This window comes from Muntiacus reevesi, chromosome 19 (assembly GCF_963930625.1).
Source record: "Muntiacus reevesi chromosome 19, mMunRee1.1, whole genome shotgun sequence".
In the NCBI taxonomy this organism is placed as follows: Eukaryota; Metazoa; Chordata; class Mammalia; order Artiodactyla; family Cervidae; genus Muntiacus; species Muntiacus reevesi.
The window spans coordinates 9,018,593-9,032,825 of NC_089267.1; the positions used below are offsets into that span (position 1 = coordinate 9,018,593).

Consider the following 14,233-nt stretch of genomic DNA (forward strand, 5'->3'; position numbering starts at 1 on the left):
TGCTGAAAAAGCTTTTGATGAAATTCAGCACCCATTTATGATTAAAAAAAACTCCAGAAAGTGGACATAGAGGGTACATAAATCAACATAATAAAGACCATATTTGACAAACCTACAGCTAGCATCATACTCAATAGTGAAAAGCTGACATTCCCTCTAAGATCAGGAATAAGACCAGGATGTCCACTCTTGCCTCTTTTATTCAACATAGTTTTGGAAGTCCTAGCTATAGCAATCAGAGAAGAAAAAGTAAGGGGAATCTAAATTGAAAAAGAAGTTAAACTATCACTGTTTGCAGATGACATGATACTATACATAGATCCTAAAGATGCTACCCAAAAATTACTAAAACTCACCAATGAATTTGGTAAATTTGCAGGTTAAAAAATTAATACACAGATCTGTTGCATTTCTCTACACTAACAATGAAAGATCAGAAAGAGAAATTCAGAAAGCAATTCCATTTACCATTGCATCAAAAAGAATAAAATACCAGGGGATAAATCTACCTAAGGATACAAAAAACCTGTACTCTGAAAACTGTAAGATACTGATGGAAGAAATCAAAGAAGACATAAACAGATGGGAAGATACACCATATTTTTGGACTGCAAGAATCAATATTGTCGAAATGACTGTAGTACCCGAGGCAATCTACAGATTCAGCAGAATCCCTATCAAATTACCAATAACATTTTTCACAGAACTAGACCAAAAAAAATCTGAAAATTTGTATGGAGACAAAAAAGATTCCAAATAGCCAAAGCAAGCTTAAAAAACGGAGCTGGAGAAATCAGGCTCCCTGACTATACTACAAAGCTACAGTCATCAAAACAGTATGGTACTGGCACAAAACTAGAAATATAGATCAATGGAACAGGATAGAAAATGCAGAAACAATCCCATTCACCTATGGCCAATTAATTGATGACAAAGGAGGCATGTTGGAAAGACAGTCTCTTCAACAAATGGTGCTTTAAATCACAGCAATATCTTTTTCAATTCATTTCCCAGAATAATGGGAATAAAAACAAAACAAATGGGACCTACTTAAACTCAAAAGCTTTTGCACAGCAAAGGAAACAATAAACAAAATGAAAAGACAACCCACAGATTGGGAGAAAATATTTGCAAATGATGTGACTGATAAGGGATTAATCTCCAGAATTTACAAACAGTTTGTGATGCTTAACAGCATCAAAGCCAACAGAGCACTTCAAAAATGGACAGAAGACCTGAATAGATATTTCTCCAAAGAGGACATATAGATGGCCAGCAGACACATGAGAAGATGTTCAACGTTACTAGTTATTAAGGAAATGCAAATCAAAGCTGCAATGAGATACCACCTCACACTGGTCAGGATGGCTATCATCAAAAAACTGACAAAAAATAAGTGCTGGGGAGGACATGGAGAGTAGGCAACCCTCTTACACTGTTGGTGGGAATGTAAATTGGTATAGCCACTATGGAGAACAGTATCAAGTTTCCTTAAAAAACTAAATATAGAGCTACCGTATGACCCTGCAATCCCACTCCTCAGCATGTATCAGGAGGAAAACATGATCTGAAAGGATACATGCACCCCAGTGTTCATTGCAGCACTGTTTACAATAGGCAAGACACGGAAGAAGCCTAAGTGTTCATTGACAGAGGAATGGATAAAGAAGATGTGGTATTGCTGGGCACACACACCGAGGAAACCAGAATTGAAAGAGACACGTGTACCCATGTTCATTGCAGCACTGTTCACAATAGCCAGGACATGGAAGCAACCTAGATGTCCATCGGCAGGTGAATGGATAAGAAAGCTGTGATACGTCTACATAATGGACTATACTCAGCTATTAAAAAGAATGCATTTGAATCAGTTCTAATGAGGTGGATGAAACTGGAGCCTATTATACAGAGTGAAGTAAGTCAGAAAGAAAGACACCAATACAGTGTATTAATGCATATATATGGAATTTAGAAAGATGGTAACGATGACCCTATGTGTGAGACAGCAAAAGAGACACAGATACAAAGAACAGACTTTTGGACTCTGTGGGAGAATGCGAGGGTGGGTTGATTTGAGAGAATAGCTTTGGAACATGTATATTACCATATGTGAAACAGATCATCAGTCCAGATTGGATGCATGAGACAAGTGCTCAGGGCCGGTGCACTGGGGCGACCCAGAGGGATGGGATGGGTAGGGAGGCGGGAGGGGGGTTCAGGATGGGGGACACATGTGCACCCATGGCAGATTCATGTCAATGTATGGCAAAAAGCACCACAATATTGTAAAGTAATTAGTCTCCAATTAAAATAATTAATTTTTTAAAAAAGAAGATGTGGTATGTATATACAATGGAATATTCTTCCATTAAAAAGAATGAAATAATGCCATTTGCAGCAACATGGGTGGACCTAGACCATGTCATACTGAGTGAAGTAAGTCAGACAGAGAAGGATAAATATCATATGACATCCCTTACATATGGAATCTAAAAATAAATGATAACAAATGAACTTACTTACAAAACAAAGAGACTCACAGATTTAGAAAAAGAATTTATGATTGCCTGGGGGAAGGGATAGTTAGGGAATTTGGAAGATCATGAACACACTGCTGTATTTAAAATGAATAACCAACAAGGACCTATTGTATAGCACATGGAACTCTACTCAACATTACATGCCAATCTGGTTGGGAGGGGGATTTGGGGAGAATGGATACGTGTGTATAAATGGCTGATTCCCTTCTCTGTTCACCTGAAACTGCTACAGCATTGTTAATTGGCTATACTATACCCAATACAAAAGTTTAAAGTCTGAAAAAACATAATGCTGGAATTTTAGTTTAAATAAAATCTATAGATCAATTTAGACAGAATTTTCCCCTTAATTATTGAGCCAATCTGTGAACATGGCCTGGCTCCCCATTTACTTAGGTCTTCTTTAATTTCTCTCAGAAGTGTTTTGTAGTTTTCAGTCTCTTAAATTTATTTATAAGCTTTTTATGTGATTATATTATATGATGTTATAAATGGTCTTTTAATTTCATTTTTTTAAAGGCTGTTACTAGAGTATAAAAGTACAATTGATTTTTGTGTATTGACTTTATATCGTATGACTCTGCTAAACTTATAGGTATAGTATATTATAAATCTAAATTGGGTCATGTTGATTCATAGGGATGTTTAATCAGTATTGTAGATAGCCATTTTTTTCCTCTCTGCTTTGCTATTTTAAAGACATCCCATTATCCTCTGTCCTCCATACTCTGTGATATTAAATCAGTCACTGATATCAGGGTTCCCAACCCCTGGGCCACGGACGGGCCTACAGAGCAGCAGGTGAGTGGCAAGCCAGTGAGCAGAGCTGCTGCTGTGTTTACAGCTCCCCGTCACTCACAGTACCTCTTAGGCTCCAGCTCCCGTCAGGCCAACAGTGGCATGAGATTGTCATAGGCTCATGAACCCTACTGCGAAACTGTGCCTGCAAGGGCTCTAGAGTGTGCTCCCCGTACGAGAGTCACCTGAAAACCACCACCACCACCACCCCCTTCCATGGAAAAATTGTCTTCCACTAAACGTGTCCCTCACTGCTGCCCAAAAGGTCGGGGAACACTGATTTATACTGCTGTTCTCCTCCAGCTGCTGTTAGGGTCTTCTCTTTATCTTTGTTTTTTAGCAATTTAATTCTGATCTGTCTTTTATTTTCTTAGTTTATCTTCCTTATGATTTGCTTTAATTCTCAGATCCACAGTGTGATATTTTTATCAAAATTTTAGCCATAACTATAAATTTTTTTATGCCCTAGTATTTCCCTCCACTCTCTCTCTGGCACTCTCATATCACTTATGTTACACTTTTGATATTTTGAGGTCTTTAGTTTTTTTTTCTCCATGTTGCTTGGGGTGAATAATTTTTGTTACTCTATCTCTGAATTCATTAACTCATTTCTGTAGTGTCTGATCTGGTCTAAATCTTACTTAGTAAAATTTTCATTTCTGATATTATACTTCTTACTTCCAAAATTTCCCCTTGGTATTTTTTTTTAATGGTTTCATTTTTCTGCTGAGGTTCCTCATTTCTTCCTTCATTATGATCAGCTGCTCTCAGTCATTTGGTAGTGTATAATTATTGCCTAGAAGTACTTACATGGACTTCTGGTTTCTGATCTGGTTTGTAAGTGACCTGGACTTCATCACTTCTTTTCTACCAACAAGAAAAGAGCTGAAGAAACCAAATGTCAACACATCTTTTTATATTCATTTGAGAATTGAGGCCACATGATAAACTTCTGCCCACCTCCCCCGAACTGGAAGAGAGATAGCCAGTTACAGAGAATTACATCTTGCTAAAGCAGAAACATATCCATGAACAGAACAGTACCAGGGGAGCAAAACTTACACTGTAATTGACAAATTTTTGGAGACGGTGTGGACAAGTTTGAGGTAGCAACTCCAGAGGGCCCAGTCTTAGGGGATACCCACACTTCTATGAATTTTAGCTCGAGGAACCCTACCAGATTTGCATAATGATGGTCAAAGAAATCCCCTCTTGGAGGGAGAGGTGGAAATAGTCACTTGTAGACACATTCAGAACATTCTGTCCTTAACAAGACCTTCCTCCTCAGAAACTGTCTTTCTGGAGCCCAGCTGACCTGGAGGACCCAATCCCAACCCTCTCTAGCCATTCACTTGGGGAAGGAAAATTCCCAACTTACATTATTAGAGGATTGCAAATTAAAACAATGAGATGCCATACACACCTATAAGAATGACTAAAATCAAAAACACTGACAACACCAAATACTGATAAGGATGGGGACCCAACAGGAATTCTCATTCATTGCTGTTGGGAATGCAAAATGGTGCAGCCAGTTTGGAAGATGGTTTGGCAATTTCATACAAATCCAAACATACTCTTACATTACAATCCAGCTATCATGCTTTTTCATTTTTTTCCCCAAATTAATCGAAACTTAGGTCTACACAAAAGCCTGCACATATATTATAGCAGTTTTTTCCATAATTGCCAAAACTTGAACCAAACTGTTCTTCTTCAGGTGAATGAATAAACCTTTGTTTATCCATATAAGGGAATTTTTTTTCAGTAATAAGAAGAAATGAGCTATCAAACCATTAAAAGACATAGAAAAACCTTAAAAATATATTTTTGCTAAATGAAGCCAATCTGAAGAGAGTTACTTACTATATGATTCCAACTCTATGACTTTCTGGAAAACGAAAATCTAAAGATATGATCAGTAGTTGCCCGGGGCCCAGGGGAATTGGGAGAGAGTCAAGTGGGTGGAGCATGGGAGATCTTTAGGAAAGTGGAACTGTTCTCTACGATATTGTAATGGTAGATATTTGTCTTTAATACTTTTGTCAAAGCCCATACCATGCACAATACCAAGGGTTAACCTTAATGAAATGATGTATTTTAGTTAATGATGTGTCAACATTGGTTCATCAGTTATAACAAATGCATCAAATTATTGGAGAAGGAAATGGCAGCCCACACCAGTATTCTTGCCTCGAAGACCCCATGGACCGAGGAGCCTGGCAGGCTACAATCAATGGAGTGGCAGAAGAGGGGGACACAACTTAGCAACTGACCAACATCATCAAATTATAACAAATACAATACACAAATAATAGGAAAAACTTGGGGGCTTGGTGTATACTTGGAACTTTCTATACTTTCTGACCAGTTTAAAACTGCTCTTTAAAAAAAAAAACTTTAGTTTTAATTTTTTTTTTAATTCTTGCTTGCTAATTCTAGCATCTGGGTTATTGTGGAATCTACTTCAACAAACTGCTTTTATCTCTTGATTATAAGGTACATTTTCCCACTTCTTTGCATGTCCAGTGGGTGTTTTTCTGGGCTTGAAGCAGTTGCTCCATGTATTTTGTCCAGTTTTGTAAGTTGTTTTCAGTAGGGTCAATCCAATACCAGTTTCTCTATTCTGGTCTCAGTGAAGTTAGGTAGTGCTTTTCATCTTTGGCTGTGTATTAGAGCCATCTTGGGAACTTTAAAAATTACCGGTGCTAAATGGGGTCCACACATGGATAGATTTTTTAAAGTTCTCCAGTTGATTAACAGGGTTGGGTGGTAGTAGTGGTTTAGTCACCAAGTCACGTCTGACTCTTTGCTACCCCACGGACTGTAGCCTGCCATACTCCTCTTTCATGAGATTTCCCAGGCAAGAATACTAGAATAGGTTTCCATTACCTTCTCCAGGGGATCTTCCTGACTCAGGGATCAAATGTGTGTCTCCTGCTTGGCGGGCAGATTCTTTACCCCTGTGTCACCTGAGAACAGAGTTAGGCCTTTCCCTAAATAAGAAGATTCTGCTAGGGGGAGTGGGAGCTGAAATCTAGCCTGTCTTCCCTCGAGGCAGGTTCAACCTGCCTCTGGCTATGGAAAGAATACCTTTTTGTTTTAGTTCGTGTTTTTTTGTTTTCCTTTTTCCATTATGGTTTATCACAGAATATTGAATATTGTTCCCTGTGCTATACATTAGGACCTTGTTTATTTGATCTGTATATAATAGTTTGCATCTATGAATCCCAGACTCCCAGTTCTTCCCTCCTCCTGTCATCCTCCTCCTTGACAACCACAAGTCTGTTCTCTGTGAGTCTGTTTCATAGATAAGTTCATTTGTGTCATATTTTAGATTCCACATACAAGTGATATCATTGGGTATTTGTCTTTCTCTGTGACTTACTTGACTTAGTATGATAATCTCTAGGTGCATCCATGTTGCTGCAAGTGGCATTATTTCATTCTTTTCTATGGCTGACTAATATTCCATTGTCAGTACACACACATACACATACGTACATGTTCAGTCGCTCAGTCATGTTTGACTCTTTGCGACCCCATGGACTGCAGCATGCCAGGCTTACCTGTCCTTCACCATCTCCCAGAACTTGCTCAAACTCATGTCCATTGAGTCAGTGATGCCATCCAACCATCCCATTCTCTGTCACTCTCTTCTGCCTTCAGTCTTTCCCAGCATCAGGGTCTTTTTCAATGAGTCGGCTGTTCTAATCAGGTGGTGAAAGTAATGGAGCTTTGGCTCCAGAAGCATCAGTCCTTCCAGTGAAATTCAGGTTTGATTTCCTTTAGGACTGACTGGTTTTATCTCCTTGCTGTCCAAGGGACTCTCAAAGGCCACAGCAATCAGAGCAGAAAATGACGTAAAAGGAATCCAGATAGGAAAAGAAGAAGTGAAACTCTCGCTGTTTGCAGATGACATGATCCTCTACATAAAAAACCCTAAAGACTCTTCCAGAAAATTACTAGAGCTAATCAATGAATATAATAAAGTTGCAGGATATAAAATTAACACACAGAAATCCCTTGCATTCCTATATACTAACAATGAAAAAACAGAAAGAGAAATTAAGGAAACAATACCATTCACCATTGCAACAAAAAAAATAAAATACTTAGGAGTATATCTACCTAAAGAAACAAAAGACCTATACACAGAAAACTATAAAACACTGATGAAAGAAATCAAAGAGGACACAAACAGATGGAGAAACATACCGTGCTCATGGATTGGAAGAATCAATATTGTCAAAATGGCTATTCTACCCAAAGCAATCTATAGATTGAATGCAATCCCTATCAAGCTACCAACGGTATTTGTCACAGAACTAGAACAAATAATTTCACAATTTGTATGGAAATACAAGAAACCTCGAATAGCCAAAGTAATCTTGAGAAAGAAGAATGGAACTGGAGGAATCAACCTGCCTGACTTCAGACTCTACTGCAAAGCCACAGTCATCAAGACAGTATGGTACTGGCACAAAGACAGAAATATAGATCAATGGAACAGAATAGAAAGCCCAGAGATAAATCCACGAACCTATGGACACCTTATCTTTGACAAAGGAGGCAAGGATATACAATGGAAAAAAGACAATCTCTTTAACAAGTGGTGCTGGGAAAACTGGTCAACCACTTGTAAAAGAATGAAACTAGAACACTTTCTAACACCATACACAAAAATAAACTCAAAATGGATTAAAGATCTAAATGTAAGACCAGAAACTATAAAACTCCTAGAGGAGAACATAGGCAAAACACTCTCTGACATAAATCACAGCAAGATCTTCTATGACCCACCTCCCAGAATATTGGAAATAAAAGCAAAAATAAACAAATGGGACCTAATGAAAATTAAAAGCTTTTGCACAACAAAGGAAACTATAAGTGAGGTGAAAAGACAGCCCTCAGATTGGGAGAAAATAATAGCAAATGAGGAAACAGACAAAGGATTAATCTAAAAAATATACAAGCAACTCCTGAAGCTCAATTCCAGAAAAATAAATGACCCAATCAAAAAATGGGCCAAAGAACTAAACGGACATTTCTCCAAAGAAGACATACAGATGGCTAACAAACACATGAAGAGATGCTCAACATCACTCATTATCAGAGAAATGCAAATCAAAACCACAATGAGGTACCATTACACGCCAGTCAGGATGGCTGCTATCCAAAAGTCTACAAGCAATGAATGCTGGAGAGGGTGTGGAGAAAAGGGAACCCTCTTACACTGTTGGTGGGAATGCAAACTAGTACAGCCAATATGGAAAACAGTGTGGAGATTTCTTAAAAAACTGGAAATAGAACTACCATATGACCCAGCAATACCACTTCTGGGCATACACACTGAGGAATCCAGATCTGAAAGAGACACGTGCACCCCAATGTTCATCGCAGCACTGTTTATAATAGCCAGGACATGGAAGCAACCTAGATGCCCATCAGCAGATGAATGGATAAGGAAGCTGTGGTACATATACATCATGGAATATTACTCAGCCGTTAAAAAGAATTCATTTGAATCAGTTCTAATGAGATGGATGAAACTGGAGCCCATTATACAGAGGGAAGTAAGCCAGAAAGATAAAGAACATTACAGTATACTAACACATATATACGGAATTTAGAAAGATGGTAATGATGGCCCTATATGCAGGGCAGAAGAAGAGACGCAGAAGTACAGAACAAACTTTTGAACTCTGTGGGAGGAGGTGAGGGTGGGATGTTTCGAAAGAACAGCATGTATATTATCTGTGGTGAAACAGACCACCAGCCCAGGTGGGAGGCATGAGTCAAGTGCTCGGGCCTGGTGGGCTGAGAAGACCCAGAGGAATCGGGTGGAGAGGGAGGTGGGATGGGGGACCGGGATGGGGAATACGTATAACTCTATGGCTGATTCATATCAATGTATGACAAAACCCACTGGAAAAAAAAAAAAAAAAGTCTTCTCCAGCACTGCAATTTGAAAACATCAATTCTTCAGTGCTCAGCCATTTTTATGGTCCAACTCTCACAGCTATATGACTACTGTAAAGACCATAGCCTTGACTATACAGACTCTCGGCAAAGTGATGTCTTTGCTTTTTGACACACTGTCTAGGTTCGTCATAGCTTTCCTGCCAAGGAGCAGGCGTCTTCTGATTTCATGGCTGCAGTCACCATCCACAGTGATTTTAGAGCCCAAGAAGAGGAAATCTGTCACTGCTTCCACCTTTCCCCTTCTAATTTGCCGTGAAGTGATGGGACCAGATGCCATGGTCTTAGTTTTTTTAATGTTTAGTTTTAAGCTGCCTTTTCCCCCCTCCTCCTTCACCCTCATCAAGAGTTTCTTTAGTTCCTCTTCTCTTTCTGCCATTAGAGTGGTATCATCCACATATCTGAGGTTGTTGGTGTTTCTCCTGGCAACCTTGATTCCAGCTTGTAACTCATCCAGCCCAGCATGTCTCATGATGCACTCTGTGTGTAAGCTGAATAAACAGAGTGACAGTAAACAGCCTTGTCATATTCTTTCACAATCCTGAAGCAGTTGGTCACTCCATACAAAGTTCTCACTGTTGCTTCTTCACCCGCATACAGGTTTTTCAGGAAACAGGTAGAAGGTGGTCTGGTATTTCCATCTCTTTAACACAGTCTGTTATGAGCCACACAGAAACTTTAGTCAATGAAACAGAAGTAGATTTTTTTTTCTGGAATTCCCTTGCTTTCTCTGTGATCCAGCAAATGTTGACAATTTGATCTCTGGTTCCCCTGCTTTTTCTAAACCCAGTTTGGACATCTGGAAGTTCTTGGTTCACATAATGCTTGAGCATAACCTTACTAGCAGGGAGATGAGGACAATTGTCTGGTGGTTTGAACATTCTTTAGTACTGCCCTTCTTGCTAATTGGGATGAGGATTGACCTTTTCCAGTTTTGCGACCACTGCTGGGTTTTCCAAATTTGCTGACATATTGAGTGCAACACTCTGATAGCCATCATCTTTTAGTATTTTAAATAGCTCTGCTGGAATTCCATCATCTCCACTAACTTTATTGACATTTAGTGCTTCCTAAGCAGTGCTTCCTAAGGTCCACTTGACTTCACACTCCAGAATGTCTAGCTCTAGGTGAATGACCACACCATTGTGGTTATCAAGGTCATTGAGAAATTTTTTGTACAGTTCTTCTGGGTATTCTTTCCATCTCTTCTTGGTCTCTTTGCTTCTATTAGGTCTTTACTATTTCTGTCCTTTATTGTGCCCATCTTTGGATGAAATGTTCCTTTGACATTTCCAATTTTCTTAAAGAGATCTCTAGTCTTTCCCCTTCTGGTGTTTTCCTCCATTTGTTTGCATTGTCCATAGAAGGCCTTCTTGTCTCTCCTTGCTATTCTCTGGAACTCCATTTTCTGGAACACCCAGCTTAGTTGGGTGTGCATTTTCTTTTCTCCCTTGCTTTTCACTTATCTTCAGCTATTTGTAAAGCCTCCTCAGACAATCACTTGGCCTTCTTGCTTTTCTTTTTCTTTGGGGTGGTTTTGTTCACTGCCTCCTGTAGAATATTAGGGAACTCTGTCCATAGTTCTTCAGGCACTCTCTTTACTAGATATAGTCCCTTGAATCTATTCGTCACCTCCACTGTATATTCATACGTGGTTTGATTTTAGTTGTTCCTGGCTGGCCTAGCAGTTTTCCCTGCTTTCTTTAGTTTAAGCCTGAATTTTGCTATGAGAAGCTTATGATCTGAGCCACAGTCAGCTCCAGGTCTTGTTTTTGCTAACTGTATAGAGCTTCTCCATCTTCCGCTACAAAGAATGTAATCAATCTGATTTTCCTAGTGACTATTTGGTGATTTCCATGTATAAATCATCTCTTGTGTTGTTGTAAAAGGGTATTTGCTATGACCAGTGCATTCTCTTGGCAAAACTCTGTTAGCCTTTGCCCTGCTTCATTTTGTACTCCAAGGCCAAACTTGCCTATTATTCCAGGTATCTCTTAAACTTCCTGCTTTTGCATTCCAGTCCCCTCTGATGATTGCTGTGCTGTGCTTAGCCACTCAGTTGTGTCCAACTCTTTGCGACCCCTGTGATGAATAGGACATCTTTTTTTGGCGTTAGTTCTAGGAGGTCTTCTAGGTCTTCATAGAACTGATCAACCTTCAGTTTCTTCAGCAGCGGTGGTTGGAGCAGAGATTTGAATTACTGTGATGTTGAATGATTTGCCTTGGAAACGAACAGACATCATTCTGTCGTTTTTGAGATTGCACCCAAATGCTGCATTTCAAACTCTTTTGTTGATTGTGAGGGCTACTCCATTACTTCTGTGGGATTCTTGCCCACAGTAGTAGATATGATGGTCATCTGAGTTAAAGTCACCCATTGCTGTCCATTTAGTTCAGCGATTCCTAAGATGTCAGTGTTTATTTACTCTTGCCATCTCCTGCTTGATCACGTCCAATCTACCTTGATTGTTGGACCTAACTTTCCAGGTTCCTATACAGTACTGTTCTTTACAGCATCAGATTCTACTTTCATCACCAGGCACATTCACAGCTGAATGTTGTTCCCACTTTGGCCCTGCCCCTTCCTTCTTTCTGGAGCTATTAGTAGTTGTTCTCTGCTCTTTGCCAGTAGCATATTGGACAGCTTCCGAACTAGGGGACTCCTCTTTTGGTGTCATATCTTTTTGCCTTTTTGTACAGTTCATGGGGTTTTCATGGCAGGTATACTGCGGTGGTTTACCATTTCCTCCTCCAGTGTATCACATTTTGTCAGAACCCTTCACTGTGACCTGTCTGTCTTGGGTGGCCCTGCTTGGCATGGCTCATATCTTCATTGAGTTACATAAGCCTCTTCACCATGACAGGGCAGTGATCCATGAAGGGGTTTTCAGGAAATAAGTCTAACAAAAAGGGACCTTTGTTTTTATCCAATATGTGCTTTTTAAAGGGCTGATTTTCTCTTAAATTATTTCTGATCATTTTACATGGATACTTTGTAATGTTCCTCATGGTTCCCTACCTTCTGAAGTAGAGTGTACAGAACCTAAGTTAGCCTTTTGAAAATGAGTTAGTTACCATTATGCACCTTGTGTAGGGAGGCATTTTTGTTTCAGCATCAAGTTGTTTCTTTGGCCTCATATACTTAACATACACTTAATGCCTCTGTACACAATCTATATTCAGTAACTCTCCTTTTCCCTTGGTTCATTTGCTCTTTTAATGTACTGTGGAGTGGGAAACCAAATAACTTAAATCACTTAAAATTTTATCTAATAATAAGCATAAATCAGTTTTGTATAAAAAGTGGACTCTAAAGTATCCTACTGTGAATGTAATGCAAGAATGTAAAGAATATTTGTTCAGTAAGCATTTGTGAGATGTGTTCTTTCTTCAAGGCAGCATAAATAATACATCACATATTTAGACTCTACACTAATGATTAGACTTTAACTTGGATGTGGATATATAAAGTTATTTAGTAAATATTAATAAAATAGTATGTTTTAATAACATTAAAACACATTTTGATATAAAATTATTTCATAAATATTATATTTAACACAATAATATTGTATTTATGATAATAAAATATATTCTAATACATATTTAATAAATAAATATTTTAATACTTTAAAATTAGTAAAATATATTTAATATATTTAATAAAATATAAGTATTGCATTTAATAATTTTAACATATTTAATAATAAAATATATTTTAATAATTATTTGCTAAGTAATTGTTAAATAATTGTATTTAATAATATATTTAATAATAAATACTATTATTTATTGAATAATATTTAATAAAATAATTTTCCTTTATAATTAATTTTAATAACTATAATAAACATAGTTACAATGATAACAAATACTACTTAAAATTATCATAATAAACCTTATTTAGCACTTTAAGCAACATATTAGGATGAACACAGATAAAAGAAATATTTAATTCTGTAAAGCACTATAAACACCCCTTTTGAACCCTTGAAGGCTATTTTTTTTTTTAACTTTCTGGTTAAATTTTGAATAGTTGCTGTTGCCAAATGAGTGGATTCTTTAAAATTAGGGTACATACTCAAAACTTGTTTTACAATTATGTTTGCATGCTAAGTCACTTTAGTCATGTTCGATTCTCTGTGACCCCATGGACTGTAGCCCACCAGGCTCCTCTGTCCATGGGATTCTCCAGGCAAGAATACTGGAGTGGGTTGCCATGCCCTTCTCCAGGGATCTTCCTGACCCAGGGGTCAAACCTGTGTCTCTAATGTCTCCCACACTGGCAGGTGGGTTCTTTACCACTAGGGCCACTGGGAAGCCCACAACTACGTATGCCAAAGTATTAATATCTGTTACTCATATCCTGAGTTTGAATTTGTAAATTTAACATTTTTTCTATGAATGCCTGTTGCCCAGAATTAAGCTTTGCTGCCGTCAGGTGGCAGTGATGCTTAGTCATGGTCTCAGCATGGTCACCAGTCTTATTCATCACATGTTGCCACTGCATGAAAATCAGGGCAGGAGAAAGTTTAGGCGAGAACTTCGTCTGGGCTCAGAGAGGAAAGGAAAGAAAGACTTTCTGGGAATAGGGAGTCTTAATGCAGAAGGGAAGAGCTCAGTGGTTGGAGCACAAGACGACCCTTTTTCTCGAGTCCTTATTTGAATCCCATGTGTATCACAGGCCAGCTCTATTGTCTTGGCCAAGTATTTAACTTCATTCTGCCTGTTTTCTCACTTGCTCAATGAAAATATATTCACTTCATAGGGTTTTCATATGGTTTAAATCAAAGAATAAAAAAGTAAAGGCTTAGCATGGAGCTTAGGAGGGAGGCTGCTTTCCAGAAATGATGGCTCTTAACTTAGGAATCGAGAAGGCAGGCCCAGCTGCAGTCGCAGATCACTTCAGGCTG

General features: G+C 38.4%; 1 protein-coding gene across 5 annotated transcripts in view; it reads left to right on the top strand.

The window, feature by feature from the left end:
- FAM135A (family with sequence similarity 135 member A) overlaps positions 1-14,233 on the top strand; it is a 160,786-nt gene that overhangs the window by 113,014 nt on the left and 33,539 nt on the right. The window lies entirely within an intron of this gene.